Raw genomic sequence first — 15855 nt, 5'->3', positions numbered from 1 at the left:
AAAGTGTTGGTATAATTGGTCGTCCTAATAAGGGTTGAAGACTGCAAAAGCTATTAGTAGCTGTATACAGTAAATGAGTATCCGGGCAAAAAAATGAAGAATCTAAGACTTTACAATTTTCGCGTTGGGTTTCCGTTAACTGTATAAAGTATTCATGATTTTTACTGAGAGCTATTACCGAGACAGATGGAGTAATTAAAGAGTATATATCATCTTGTTAGTGAATAGGAAATGAAATAACTTTGAAAGTTGAAAAAACATTATAGTCGATTAAAGGGATACATTAGATGAAAATAAACGTGTCATCTACCATTACCACTGAGATGGTAGAAATATAAATTAATTTGCTTATAGAGAACTCTCCTCTAGTCGGAACGGTAAATTTGAACCAATAGGTTTTAATTTCTCGGAATCGTGTTAAATATTGTTTATGCGATAAAAGAGCTGGATGAATGTGTCCATTTATGGCGGAGTTTACTAGTTGCAACAATCTCTGAACTTGGAATACGTTTTGCGTCAACTGTAGATTAATGACGGCAACTTGTTCTACCAGCATTTCACGTGCGTCGATTTCTGACAGTCTCAATGAGTCTTTCTCGAGACCAGGTTTCTTTGGAACTACGATAATAGGAGCATTCCGTGGAGATTCTGAAGGTTGAATAATGCCATCTCGTTCTAGTTGCTCCATTTGATGAATAATTTCTTGACGATGCGCATAGGAAAGCCTATAAGGCTTAACATTAATAGGTGGAGTGTGTTCTTTTAGACGGATCTCATGTTGAATTGCATTAGTGACTAGGAATGGATCACCTTCCAGATGAAATATATCAACGAAATCACGACAGGTTCGCCATAAACTATCGCGTTCTTCTGCATTCAAATGTTCTGTGTGAATTTTTTTTTGAATCCGTGATAATCGATTAGTAATATTTGTTTGAGGTTCAAAATTTGTGAATTTTAATATTTGTGCTTCATTAAAACTTTCGAATGATAACTCTTCGAGTCTCGGGGGACTTAAGGTGACTGATTGTTCGGCTGAGTTGATTGCGAGTATGATAATTTTTTTTCCCTTTACATTGTTTAATACGTTGCCTAAACGAATTGATCCTTTTTGAATATTTTGTGAATGAATGAGTAAAGAAGAGCCTTCTGGTTCCTTAGTCGAAATCGGTATGAGAGTTTTTGAACGTGGTGGGAGCTGAAGTGACTTGGTGATAGATGCTGAGACTACTGATGTATGATAATCAATTGCTAGTCCATTGTTAACGAGAAAAGGCTTTCCTATTATACTATCATAAGGAACAGGAAAGTCGTCCCGTACTACCTGGAATAATGTGTAAATGCCAAATCGAATTTGAAGAGTTACTAATCAAATAGTATATACCGCAAATTCATATATTCCCTTAAGCTGATAACATTGAGTTTCATCTACGAGTACATCGCCCACATAAGAAACAGGAACCTGGTGGTCTAATGTTTGATGCGGCTGTGGTGCTTCTATTGATTTGTGATTTATATCTACTTATCCGTTGGTCATTGATGTTCTTTCGTATCTCTTTTTGTGATGCCCGAGATGTCTCTTCCTCCAAAGCAATATGACTGTCTCTGCTAATTCTTTTGGGTTTCTTGCTTTACACAAAAATACGAATATCATGTGGAAGTCCCTCTATGAAGGCTGTAAGTATCTGCAATCCTGTAATTTTGCTTATTTCATCTGTACTAGTTAATCCTCCTGTAGACATGGATGTTTCTAGGATGTCGTTGCTCTGCTCTATCGGAATACTGCTGAATTGTCTCTCCTTGTGCTAACCGGAACATAGCTAGTTTAGAATGTAAATGAGCTAAAGTATGTTTCCTTTCTATGGTTGCATTTAATGCATTGACTAAGTCTTTGTATATTTTAATTTCCTTGTATCGAATAGCCCTATATGCTTTGCCTGTTACCTCGTTGTAATTCCCTTTATAAAGTTGCTCATTTACGTCGGATCAATATTTAATATTGCAAAATCACAAGCATTTTGAAATGCGTGATTGGCGTCTACACTCTCTCCATCGAATACCGGAATTACTCGAAGGGCCTGCTCAATAGTCATGTATGATGGTTAAGCCATATTATCTGGTTGAACTTCTTGATTTTCTTCTAATTTCGGTTGTGAAGACTTTGCGCTGAGAATATATTTTACAGTAGGTATTTCGGATGAGCCTGCTTCATTAAAATTAGAGAAAAGATTTTCAGGTAAATCAGATTTTAATAAAGTATTACTACATTGCCCTAGAGAACTGTCGGTTTCCCCGAGTTTACCAGAAGTTGTATTTAAAAGTTTGGAAGAGCTTTGTAGAAGATCATCACCTTTAACCAATAATGTTTTGATAGAGGAATTTCAGCGCAACTTCCGTTGAGCAGGTTCGGGAATTAGAGCTCTATAGGATGGATTGAAATCTGGATCAGCTGATTTTTCGTCAACAGGACTGCTACTCCTACTACTACTACTAGAGTTACTCATAAAATATTTATGGTTTATGCAATAAATATAAATATATGGTTTATAGAATAGATTTTCTGAAAAAATTGTTTTAAATATATATAAATATATACCAACTACTATATAATACCACTATACAACGGTATACAACGATTAAGGGACATGTTGATGAAAACTTAAAAATTTTAATGTGTATAATAATAATTGATAAATATCTTATTCAAATTAGTACTAAAAATTAAGCTTTCTCTTCCCTTAAAAGAAAAACAATTTTTTTTCGAAATGCCAAAAAAGAAAATTTTTTTTTATGCAAGCATACTACTAATAAATAAATATATATATATTTTTTTTTTTAAAAAAACTTACAATATTGTTGCCAAAAAAATACATGTCTGATGATGATGGTTTTCTAAAGATGTTCTGATAGAATTGATTGACTGTTGAATACTTGAATGGCCAGATGATGTGAATAGAAAACACACTGTCAATTGAAATCAAGACGCTCCTTGTTGATTGAACTGCCGTTTAAATTAATTGATAATTTGTTGTTTGAAATAAAGATGCTCTGATATTCGGAATATTACAAGGGAAAAGATTATAAAGTCTGATTACGTTTGGAAACCAGAAAACAGTTTTGAAATATTAAATTGGTTAAGTTTTTTTATTATTATTTTTTTTTTTTTTTGTTGTTCATAGACGTCGACAAGCTAGTTCTGTTTTTGAAGTATATTCGAACGAATTCGCTTTTCTCCGACGGATTTAAAAAGGGCGAATACATTCGAGGTAAAGCGGGTGGTGCGGGTAAAAAGCTTTCCGCGCGTGCAATTCTTTTATACCTCCCCTTGAAACCTTCATTACCTATTATTTCACGTTACATTACTTATTTATATTTCTTTTAACTACTCGTGTGTCCGTTCAACTCCGCCATTACCTGGACTAACTACAGAGAACGCTTTAGGATTCAGGTAGAGGTGTAATATATATGTGTACATAGCTTTACTTATTTAATAAACCGGTTTTAGTTTCGTTGCACACTTGAGAGTTAAGTTATTTAGAGGTACGATCGCCTGTTAAGCTCCTCAGGCGATACAGCAAATATACAAAGGAGACTTTAGGGATATTTAAGTGTAGATACGGCCTAGCCATCCGTTCCGTCTTCAGGTCCACTAATTTAACCCTATCGACTGTCGTTTCGGCCTAGCCTAGCCAACTAGCCAAGCAGACACGTTATAGTGGTTTTTTCGAAAGTGATTTTATCACTTTCAGATTTAAAAATTCCTGTAAACCTGTGACCTCCCCGTCCCCACTATGCCCCGACCCCACTGTACTGGTTTTTTTATGTTAATATTTGTATACTTTGGGTTTGAATCTGCAGTATAATCATGTAACATTTTAGCTTCGATGCAAAGCGAGAAGGTATTGGTTTTACTCTGATGTGGGCTTTTTTTTAGCTGTACGCACTGTAACTTTTTTAATACTGGACCAATTCCTTCGAGTAGCAACTCTATAAATCGCAAATTTCATCTAGTTGGTACTTTGGGGAGGGTAAAAGTTGAAAAAGTTTAAGTCTTCACAGACGAAAGTTGAAAAAACAAAAAAAAAACCGTACGAGTTTTTAAGTTCGAACTTTTACTGGCTATAATTTCGAGAAAAAGAGTCGGATCGAGTTAAAATGTATAAGGAATAATTATTTGGTATGCCCGCACACGTCAGTTGTGTCAAACTTAAACTATACCCATTTCCCACCCCCCTAGGGGGGGTAAAAGTTTTTTTGTTTTTCGGGGTTTTTAGCGGTAATTTTAAAACTTTTGGGTTGAAAATTTGCCAGTAGTTGGAACTCATATGTACCCATCACAAATTAAACGGGAAAAAAATTCGGCACTACAGTTTTTTTTTAATTGCCGGGAAACTGTGTTTTCGCAGATTTCATATATTTTAACAAAAACACCTAAAATCTTTAAAAAAATTGATCAAATCATTAAAAAAATTGTATGTATATCTATGCAGAATGATACTATTAAGTTTTGTGCTCAAGTACCACTATTGACTTTAAGTTAACACAAATTCAATTTTTTTTTTACTTAAGTTCTTTCTGGATGATTAATATTGAGAACTGATATTAAATTCGTAATCACCGACCCCGAAAACATATAATTTGACCACTTTTGATGTCTTTTACACAAAAATCCAGAAAAATGTTTTAGCTTCGATGCAAAGCGAGAAGGTATTGGTTTTACTCTGATGTGGGCTTTTTTTTTAGCTGTACGCACTGTAACTTTTTTAATACTGGACCAATTCCTTCGAGTAGCAACTCTATAAATCGCAAATTTCATCTAGTTGGTACTTTGGGGAGGGTAAAAGTTGAAAAAGTTTAAGTCTTCACAGACGAAAGTTGAAAAAACTCCAGGTACTATTAGCTTGTCTTAATTAATATTAAAAATCTATATATCTTATATATCTATATCTTTATATATATTTATATATTTCTTCGAATGTATGTATAGTCCTTTTATTTTTATTTATAAAGATTCTTTAATTGTTTATAGTATAATGCTCTCCGGCGATAAAATAAAAATAAATAAATAAACAAAACTTGGCATATTACTGTCAATATTTATATTTGTAGAAGAATGTGTAATAATATTTTTTATGGTTATTGTTTAATAAATGTATTATGCTATTCTAGGCGATTCGTCAGTAAACAAGAAACAAGCAGGTAGTGTCTTCAATTTGGTGAAAGAAAATGCTTTTGCTGCTCAAATTATTAGGATGGTATGTGTATTCTTTTGTTCAAAAAATAAATCAAAAATTACTTTTTTTGAACTTACACCGAGGATTTGTTTTGCAGGTACTCGTATTACCTTATCTATCACCGCACAGGATTGAAAGAATTCCATCAATGGTTGATGGATTTAACGCTATGGCTCTCTATATGCTTCAAGATGAAGATGTGGCCTACCAGTTCAATTCTTTTATTTATCCTGTATCGACTCTGGTTTGTAGATATTGGACCTGATAATATTTCTGTGTTCAGGAGAGACATTAGGACAAATAACTATTTAGAAAGTTACCATTCATTGTTATTGCAAATTATGAAGCCTCATCCTAAAGTATGGGAGTTTATTAGTAAGTTCTTATGTAAGGTCTATTAAAAATAAATTACATTTTCATACAGTTGAATACAGTTGAATACATATTTTTAATCAATGGTAGAACTGATATTAATCTATTTAATCTTTTTATAGATCAATTGAGGTTTTTAGAAAATAAAGCGAGGTTGAATTTAAGCAAGCTCGGAGCAACCTCAGAGTGAGTAATATCTTAGAATATGATTTAGTCTATGATTTATTTTAATGTAATGAATTAAATTGCAGATCCGTGTTGGTGTTTCAACAAGAACAAGGGAATCCAATACAAGAGCAATTGAAGAATAAATAGAAGAAATGACACATGACTATACAGAAGGACGAATTCAAAGATTTTACGGAGAGCTGGTCATCAAGTCGATGGGTATATAACTCGAGAAATTGGCAATTAACTAGGTAACTTGTAATTTCTTAAAAAATTTATTATAATATGACATTTGTGCAATATTGCACAGGTATATATCTGTTTTTATTTTTTTGAGGGGAATTGTGCTGTAACCATACCAAATAAATATTAACCTTCATATTTTGTACAGACTTGAAAGACAGATTTATAGTTAAAGACATAAAAGTTTATTAAATTTATGTAATGTAATGGAATGACATTATGTATTTTCAAACATTGTTTCTGTAAACAAATTTAAAAGTGTAATTATATTAATTGTGAACAATGCTAATCATTTTTAACATTATTAGTGAGTTAACTAATAAATCACCACCCCTTCTGGGGGGGCAGGGTTAATGTTATTTTCTTGATTTTTCACTTTATATCGGTACTCGGTAGTACTTAAACTTAAAAATATCCTACATAGATTCACAACTAATTTGAACACTGTTAAAAAAGTTATAACGTGCCTTAGTTACAAGATGAAAAATATGTTAATTTTTAGGGTATTTTTCTAGATTTTGAAGGAAAAGGGATACACATATTTTTTTAAATTTAACTTTAATTTAACTTTTTTAATGTTTTAAATTTTTTTAAATTTAAAACATTATAAAGTACCTTTCGGCTACGATATTCTCTAATACGATGACTTGGTATCGATTAAGTGATTAAAGAAAAATCGTGGGCTCAGACAAAAAAAAATGGTATATATATTATAAATAGTATATTTTATGTAATACACGTGTATTAAACATGTTTAAATTTTTTTTTAATAATACTGATTTGTCCCTATTGTTACGGAACAACTAATAAGTGATGAATATTTGTTTATAGCAACCGATATAATCTTTTTGTAACTAATTTTCCAGTTTTTTAAAAGTTAAATATGTTGAAAATTGCATGTGCGTGCACCTTCACTGCAGTAGCAGGTTTCTGCTTTGCCTGCCACTGCAGACGAAGAACTGAAGTATGTATTTCACCTCGATAAACTGTCTCCGTTCTCTACTTTACATTAGTACAGTCAATTCTTGAGTATAGGGTGTGGTGTTGCACCCATATCTTGCAAAACACCTGCATAAGTAAATAAATATAAACATGTTCATCACATTAATTGGTTAACTAAATATTAGCATTTATCAATAATAAATTGTGTTCATTATAGGGTGACATGGAGTTTTTGATAGGACAGCAAGCAATGGAAACAACTGAGACCGGAACGATTAGGAGAACGACAACCGGAATTTATTATAAAACAAACAAAGTTAGTTTAAAATTTTAAATAGTAATATTACAACTTTGTACATCGTCGTTGCCAAAACAATACTATCATAGATTAAATACATATAGATAGGTCATGCCGTGCAAGTTTTTGGCAACCCCATTTTTATCACGAATGGACGCAGGCGATTATGATGATATGTTTTTCATGTTAATATTTGTATACTTTGGGTTTGAATCTGCAGTATAATCATGTAACATTTTTTTATTTTTTTATGTTAAAATTTGTATACTTTGGCTTTGAACCATATTATTTATTGTAATTTATTTTTTATCGAATAACCTTATTTAAATTCTTAGAGTAATCTTGGAGTAAATTTGAATAAAATGGAATAATATGGAATGCCAACATAGAGGTTAATTTAAAATTTTTAAATACTTAAAGGCAACTCATGGGGTAAGCAGACTGCTTACCCCATGAGTTGCTTAAAGCAGTCCGCTTGTTTTTTCAAAATAAAGTTGTTTATGTATACTACAGTGTTGTAAAATAATCCGTTCTTATGTAACGACCGACATTTGTCTTATATCCTTCAATTGGTATATATAAATCTTAACCAGATGGTCTCTAATGGTGGTTTAACTCCACTATGCTAACCTTTTATTATAACATAGGTACTCGTTTATAGTGTAATTAAAACCGCGTACCCGTATCATGCCTGTGAGCATAGTCAACTAAGTACAGACCGGTTTGCCATGGAATTATAACAACCAATGTTTTCGTTTAGCGCGTACTTTACAGTATGTCTTTCAACATATCTGATCAAGTACTACCCTCAATTTTTTAAAAAACATATGTGTTAAATTTTGCATGGACTCAGAATTGTATTAATTCGAGTTGAATTGAATATTCTGGGTGGTTGTTAGTTTTTAGATCGATAGTTTTTTTTTATTATTGTATATTCTTTTGGTAGAATAAATATAGCACTAAATATCGTGTTTGTTTTGTATTAATGAAGATAATATTATCTATTTATAATGACTATAATTGTAATTAATAACCGTGCAAACCTTTGACAAGCATTCGTCCTAATCACAATATTAAAAACAAACTTATAATACAAATACATAAACAAAAACAACATACTGTTGTGAGTCTGCTTGTGTTTAATAACTGCCAGTGTCCAATCGACAACTAGTTAATATAAGTGTTTGAGTAGTTTATCATTATTTGCACCATTCATACTAATTGGACTGTGCTGGATTCTTACTATTCCCAGATTCGCATCAAATCGTTTTATTTTGATGAAATCACATCCAGTTTTATACAAATTTGGAAATAATTAGACTTAGACTATTTAAAACGAAAGTGTCCAATGAGAAAAATTCGGATTTGAAATACAAATATATAGAACACCAAGAACTTGTGTTTACAAAGGTTATACAAAAGTATAATTGACGAAAGTTTTTATAATAAAACAAAGTACATCAAATTAACGGACGATTCGTTTGATACCGACGACGCGTTGTTGAACAAAAGAAACCGGCCTATGGAATCAAACAACTTACCAGCCGAGAAAGATACAACGTCGGGTTGTAGATTCTTTGAATTTAACGGACCATTCGTTGGATACCGATGATGCGTAGTTAAACAAAAGAAACCGGCAAATAAATAGGGATTTAAAAATGCCCACTTCATCACTCACGTTACCCGATAAAGAACCGAACGTTTGGTTTGTCAACTCAGAGAATCCCAAAAACTGGGTAAGTAAAAAATGAGTATAGGTATAAATAATTTTAGCACTGTACCCCTGTCTCGATGCTCCTTGTACAAAGGTCTGTTCCAAACCAATAGGAATTCCGACCATCGATTTTACCACGGATGCGAGGAACCCTTAAAAAAAATTGGTACCTAATTTACATGCCTTTTACAGCACCGTTTGTGTACGCACGCCTCCCACTGTCGTGAATTTGTCGATCGTTATCGCTGCCGCACAGCCGACTCGATGACACTCTGTTCACTAAACGTTCAGTCGCTACACGTGGATTCGATCGACATCATCACCGGCTTTGTGCTACCATCGTGTGGACTGCTCGCACTATCCGAAACTTGGCTATCGAACGAAGATTGAGACAAATTTTCACTAGCTTCGTACAAATTGATATCACGATGGAAACGCGACAACGGAAATATGGACATTTGCAAAGCTGAAACGACGATCGACGGTCAGCGAGTACTACTCATCGCCACATACCCATTGTACGACACGACGTTAAGGGACAAGATGGAATTTTTTTAAACCATATCTATTACCATACTACATCAAGCTCAAAGGATTGTTTCTCTTTTTGTATAGATTAAAATTATACGACCTACCGTTAGTTCTGTGCGAAGGACTGCTATTCCGAGAGTTTATGCGGTCGACGTTCGGTTGCCACCTCAACAATTCCACGGCCTTATTGACAACGCAAATTATGACGGGTATCGATGGAGTATTTAGGCGTAACATTTCTAGACGACGGTCCTCTGCTCAGCAGTTAGGAACATTAAGAAGATACAACGATAAATGAAGATATGAATATATACATATATAAATGTATGATAAAAAAAAGCAAAAAACTGTTAAATTAAAAAATAATAACATGATACATATTCAAGAAACGAACTATTTTGAAAAATCAATATTTATTTGTATTGAAACCTACTATAGCAACAATAATAATAGTGTAAATAAATAAAAGAATATACTGTTTGATAAAGTTGTAATGAATACATTTAATATGTTATTTAGGATTATCTAGTTGCTTATGGAGACAAATCTGACTTAAACAAAAAAAAAAGTTTTTTATATAAAAATAAAGTCAAGTTGAAACAACATATAAATATGCCAGTGAATTTTGAATCACTGGTATATTAGAATTTTTTTTATTTTATAATCAAAACTATTATCTGTAAATTTCATAAAAAAAACATAAAACACGTATAATGTAATAATGTTGGCTACAACAAATTATAACCCTTAAGTTTTAAATAGGTATACAACACACAGTACTACATGTAGGTTGGTCTGGCCTGGTCGTAATATTGATGCACCTAATCCTATAAATTAATATAAATTTGAGGGTTTTGTTACACAAGTATTAGAATTTAAAACTTTCTGTATGAAAGCAAACGCTGGTCGTTATAGAAGAATAAGTGTAGTTGCTGTTACTGGATAGCTCTTTGAACACTTCTTCACTTGCCGCGGGATCAATGCTACCGGTTTGAGTATTTCTATTTTCGTACAAACTGTCAAACTTTTATAATTGAGCTAGAGTCAGACCACCGTCCTACAATGTATGAACAAATTATTAAAACAAGCTTTGTGTTAGGCTGTACCTTAAAAAAAAAAAGTTTTTCAGCCGAGTCTGCAACCACGAAAGAGCATTTTCATGTCTTGTTGAAGTACCGAATAAATTTAGATTAGTTGTGGAATTATAATTAAAAAAAAAAAATTACATGGAGCTTCCAGTTACAGCATAAGCCAAGGAGATTAAAAAATTATGTACAATCATGTTTCTGGCTAAAATTGTAGTGTTTATTAACTGGCCAAAAGTAACTTTACATAGTTTAATAAATAGAGAATTAAACTGTTTTGAATTTATTATTTAGTTCTAATTTGAACGTTGAACGTACATCATATCTCTTATCTCCTATATCTTACCCCTATCACTCACCCCTATCCCCTACCCCTATATCCCACCCCTATCACTCACCCCTATCTGCTGTCCTCAACTCCAACCCTATCCCACCCCCACCCCTTATCTCCTACCCCTATTTCCACCTCCAACCCATCTTCGTGTGGTAACACTCTTTTGGTAACTTTTTTTTTTTGGTTATTTGCCATAGCTAATTCCACCCCGTTCCAATACCCACCTTTTTTCGTTACGATCTTTTGGCAACGCTCTTTTGGTAACGCTTTTATGGTAACGCTTTTTTCGGTTATGTGCCAGAGCTAAGACATGAAAATGTCAAAAATATTTTGTTAATTCACACCCCCCCCCTCCCAGATCCATAATAGTCTATTTAAAAATTAAATCCCTTAGAATTCCACATCCCTAGACTGATGAACATTTTTAAAATTAAAAAAAAAATCTAAAAGCTGAAATAGAGATACTTCAAAATGAGTCGCATGATAGTTCATGATACAAATTGTTTTTTGACATTTTCATGTCTTAGCTCTGGCACATAACCGGAAAAAACGATACCATAAAAGCGTTACCAAAAGAGCGTAACGAAAAAAGCGAAAGGGTTGAAGATGAGATGGGTATGGGAAAATGGTGGAATAAGCTACGGCAAATAACCGAAAAAAAGCGTTACCAAAAGAGCGTTACCACATGAAGGTTGGTTGGAGGTGGAAATAGGGGTAGGAGATAAGGGATGGGATGGAAATAGGGGTAGAAGATAAGGGGTGGGGGTGGGAGAGGGTTGGGGTTGGGGACAGGAGATAGGGGGTGAGTGATAGGGGTGAGATATAGGGGTAGGGGATAGGGTCTGAGTGATAGGGGTAAGATATAGGAGATAAGAAATATGTTGTACGTTCAACGTTCAAATTAGAACTAAATAATAAATTCAATACAGTTTAATTCTCTATGTTAAGTTACTTTTGGCCAGATAATAAACACTACAATTTTAGCCAGAAACTTGATTGTACATAATTTTTTTATCTCCTTGGCCTTATGCTGTAACTGGAAGCTCCATATAATTTTTTTTTTAAATTATTATTCCACAAAATTTAAATTTATTCGGTATTTAAACGAGACATGAATATGCTCTTTCGTGGTTGCAGACTCGGCTGAAAAACTTTTTTATTTATATTTTCAAGTGTCATATTTAAGGTGTAAGATCCAGCTAAGCGGGTAAGCTTGGTAAGGTATTTATTTTTAAAGAAGAATTTTGGTTTTTTTACAGTATTTGATCTATTGATGGTTTGATGGACAAAAATTACTTGACTACCAGATAAATAGGTGGTTTGGAGTCGTTGAAAATTTAAATGACACAATGGTTATTTAATCAAATCTGAAATATTATATTCAAAAAAATGTTTATAGTTTTTAACGATTTATTTTTTTAGCTTCGATGCGACCAACGATGCTATTGGTTTTATAATGTTATAGGTTTTTTTGTGTCTGTATACAATGAGTAACAACTCTGAAAACCACAAATTTTATCTGTTTGGTACTTGGGGGGGGGGGAGGGGGCAAAATTGAAATAGTTTATACCTTCACCCTTAAAATTTACTATACGTGTTTTAAATTTCCAAATGTAGAAGCTAGGGGAGGAGGTAAAAGTTGAAAAAGGGTTTTTAAGCGTTTTTATGGAAACCCCAGTATGAAATTTACACATTATATGTAGAATTTCCTCAGCTTTCTGAAATAATTATCAGTATTTTTTCCAAAAATCTAATACTATTTTACATAAGAAACTGATTTTTGACGGTCTAATATACTTTAAAAAAATTATAAAAAATTAGTGTCAAGAAAAAAACTAAAAACCCTTTCTACGACCATATGACCAAAATAATCGAAAAAAAACCCAACAAATTTTGAGAACATTATTTTTGTTGTAACAGATGCAGTGTAATTTTCAAAAAAAAATCCGCGGGGAGTCACCCTAAATATTTGTTCTTATTTTGCATACGTTCCATTTTTTCAAATATTTAAAAAAAATGTTGGGGTGATAATATGCCTAAAGTCTAAATAGTATTTGTGATATTCATCTATCCATATATTCAAAGAACGAATCATGATCAAAACCTTAATATTTATATATAAATAACGATGTACTCACAGCGTGTCAATAGATAATTGTTTAAGGATGGGGAACATTTGAAAAAATGTTACTTTTTTATAGAAAAAACCCCAAAACATTTTTTTTGTATAAAAAAAATAGCTTAAAAAAATGTACATATTTTATTCCTCCTTGTAATTATTTTATCTCCTTGGCTTTATGATGTAACGAGAAGCTCTATGTAATTTTTTTTTTTACATTTTGTTGATTTCATTAACTGGCTACTACTTTCTACGTTTCTTCGTAATTAGGTGTTGTTATTTTATATAAATGTTTTTCATTCAACACAATATACATGAGAATTCTACTGCGTGGATAGAATTTAAAATCACTTGAAAACATTTGTATTATTTACCGAATCGAAAAGGGTTCATACTCGTAGGCCCGGAGGTATGCATTTATGTTTGTTTTAGGTACATTATTTTTGTTGTAATGTTAGTAGTATTTTTTTTTTTAAATAACACAACAAACCTTTAATCAATTAATTTGACATTTATAAATCTAAAAATTATATTGTTTATCAAACTTCCGATTTCTTTTGAAACTCACCTAAATTGGCATCGACGGAGGCGTTACAAATGGTTCTTAATCATAGCCTTGTAAACCCCCAACAGTGTATAACGGTCACAATTAAACGTGCCACCCAAGTATACCTGTATATATAAACTCCACTTACCTTAATACCACTACAATCGTGGTAAACCACTCGCAGGAGTCCTTCTGAACGTTATTTGGGTACTCCGATGCCAGTCGCTGTTCGAAATATGGGTTTTCTCTCCTCGTTTCGGAGTTAAAAATAGTTCCAACAGTGATTAGCTACTGAAGCACTCGAACTCCAATTTACCACGAAACCACCGGACTTCCCGAACTCCTTCTACGTTCAGTTGTAGAGGAAGGTTCCACGAGTCGGCCGATGCTATACGCGCAAAAAACAATCACAAATTACACAAAAGCTTAATATACCAATTACTTATATTGCAAAACCAGCAAGACCATTTCCATTTTCAGTAACAGCAACTACACTTATTCTTCTATAACGGCCAGCGTTTGCTCTCATACAGAAAAGTTTTAAATTCTAATACTTTTGTACCAAAACCCTCAAATTGATATTCATTTATAGGGTCAGGTGCACCAATGCAACAACCAGGCCAGACCAACCTCGTTCAGTTGGCAAAAGTCTAAGTGGTTTGAATTTATCCATTGCATCTATAAGCTTAATAAGACGAGCTTCTCTATCAGGATCAGGAGGCAATTGGGTTCTTTTCAACAAATTTCGTCCTTATATGATTGGAGCATTGAGACCCGGTCAAATAACACTATCAACACCAATACCAATAATTTGTCCCTGTTTAGATTTTTCGCTCTTCTTTTACCAGCACCTTTTCCATGACCTCACTTTTTACCATCATTACAAACGCTAATTACACTTTTTCAAATGTGTGCAGCAGTATGTTTCTTGAAAAAACTCTCTCGAGGACGGCGTAAATGAGCTACTATAACATTTAGCACATTCTTTCAAAAATATAGAACGATTGTTCAGCATTGATGTTCGAACAACGGCAAGGGTTGAGTTATATGGTAGCGTGGGAATTGGAATTGTTGATAAAAACGTGCCCTATTTCTTATCACATGTGGTACAAGTATTATTGTGTGTTGTATACCTGTTTAAAACTTGAGGGTTATAATTTGTTATAGCCAACATTATTACATTATACGTGTTTTATGTTTTTTTTACGAAATTTACAGATAATAGTTTTGATTATAAAATAAAAAATATTCTAATGTACCAGTGATTCAAAATTCACTGGCATATTTATATGTTGTTTCAACTTGACTTTATTTTTATATAAAAAACTTTTTTTTTTGTTTAAGTCAGATTTGTCTCCATAAGCAACTAGATAATCCTAAATAACATATTAAATGTTTTCATAACAACTTGATCAAACAGTATTTTCTTTTATTTATTTAAACTATTATTATTGTTGCTATAGTAGTTTTCAATATAAATAAATATTGATTTTTCAAAATAGTTCGTTTCTTGAATATGTATTATTTTATTATTTTTAAATTTAACAGTTTTTTGCTTTATTTTATTATACATTTATATATATATATATATATATATATATATATATATATATATCCATATCTTCAATTATTGTTGTATCTTCTTAAAGTTCCTAACTGCTGAGCAGAGGACCGTCGTCTAGAAATGTTACGCCTAAATACTCCATCGATACCCGTCATAATTTGCGTTGTCAATAAGGCCGTGGAATTGTTGAGGTGGCAACCGAACGTCGACCGCATAAACTCTCGGAATAGCAGTCCTTCGTTGGACCGAAAGTCGATGTTAAAGTCTCCGCACAGAACTAACGGTAGGTCGTATAATTTTAATCTATACAAAAAGAGAAACAATCCTTTGAGCTTGATGTAGTATGGTAATAGATATGGTTTAAAAAAATTCCATCTTGTCCCTTAACGTCGTGTCGTACAATGGGTATGTGGCGATGAGTAGTACTCGCTGACCGTCGATCGTCGTTTCAGCTTTGCAAATGTCCATATTTCCGTTGTCGCGTTTCCATCGTGATATCAATTTGTACGAAGCTAGTGAAAATTTGTCTCAATCTTCGTTCGATAGCCAAGTTTCGGATAGTGCGAGCAGTCCACACGATGGTAGCACAAAGCCGGTGATGATGTCGATCGAATCCACGTGTAGCGACTGAACGTTTAGTGAACAGAGTGTCATCGAGTCGGCTGTGCGGCAGCGATAACGATCGACAAATTCACGACAGTGGG

General features: G+C 33.0%; 1 protein-coding gene and 1 long non-coding RNA gene across 2 annotated transcripts in view; both read left to right on the top strand.

Annotated features, from left to right (window-relative positions):
- The window catches only part of LOC126847703 (uncharacterized), a 330437-nt gene that overhangs the window by 275224 nt on the left and 39358 nt on the right, over positions 1–15855 (top strand). The window lies entirely within an intron of this gene.
- LOC126847758 (uncharacterized) lies at positions 5491–6020 on the top strand. Its single transcript, XR_007687124.1, has 3 exons — positions 5491–5609; positions 5729–5792; positions 5858–6020. It is a non-coding gene; the product is annotated as an uncharacterized LOC126847758 (long non-coding RNA).

Source organism: Adelges cooleyi, unplaced genomic scaffold (assembly GCF_023614345.1).
Source record: "Adelges cooleyi isolate 19-005CV unplaced genomic scaffold, UGA_ACOO_1.1 ACOO_flye_CR_arks_rails_tigmint_CR_PRNA_118, whole genome shotgun sequence".
NCBI classification, from domain to species: domain Eukaryota; kingdom Metazoa; phylum Arthropoda; class Insecta; order Hemiptera; family Adelgidae; genus Adelges; species Adelges cooleyi.
The sequence above is the reverse complement of the archived record's forward strand: the minus strand, read 5'-3'. Positions and strand labels throughout refer to the sequence as shown.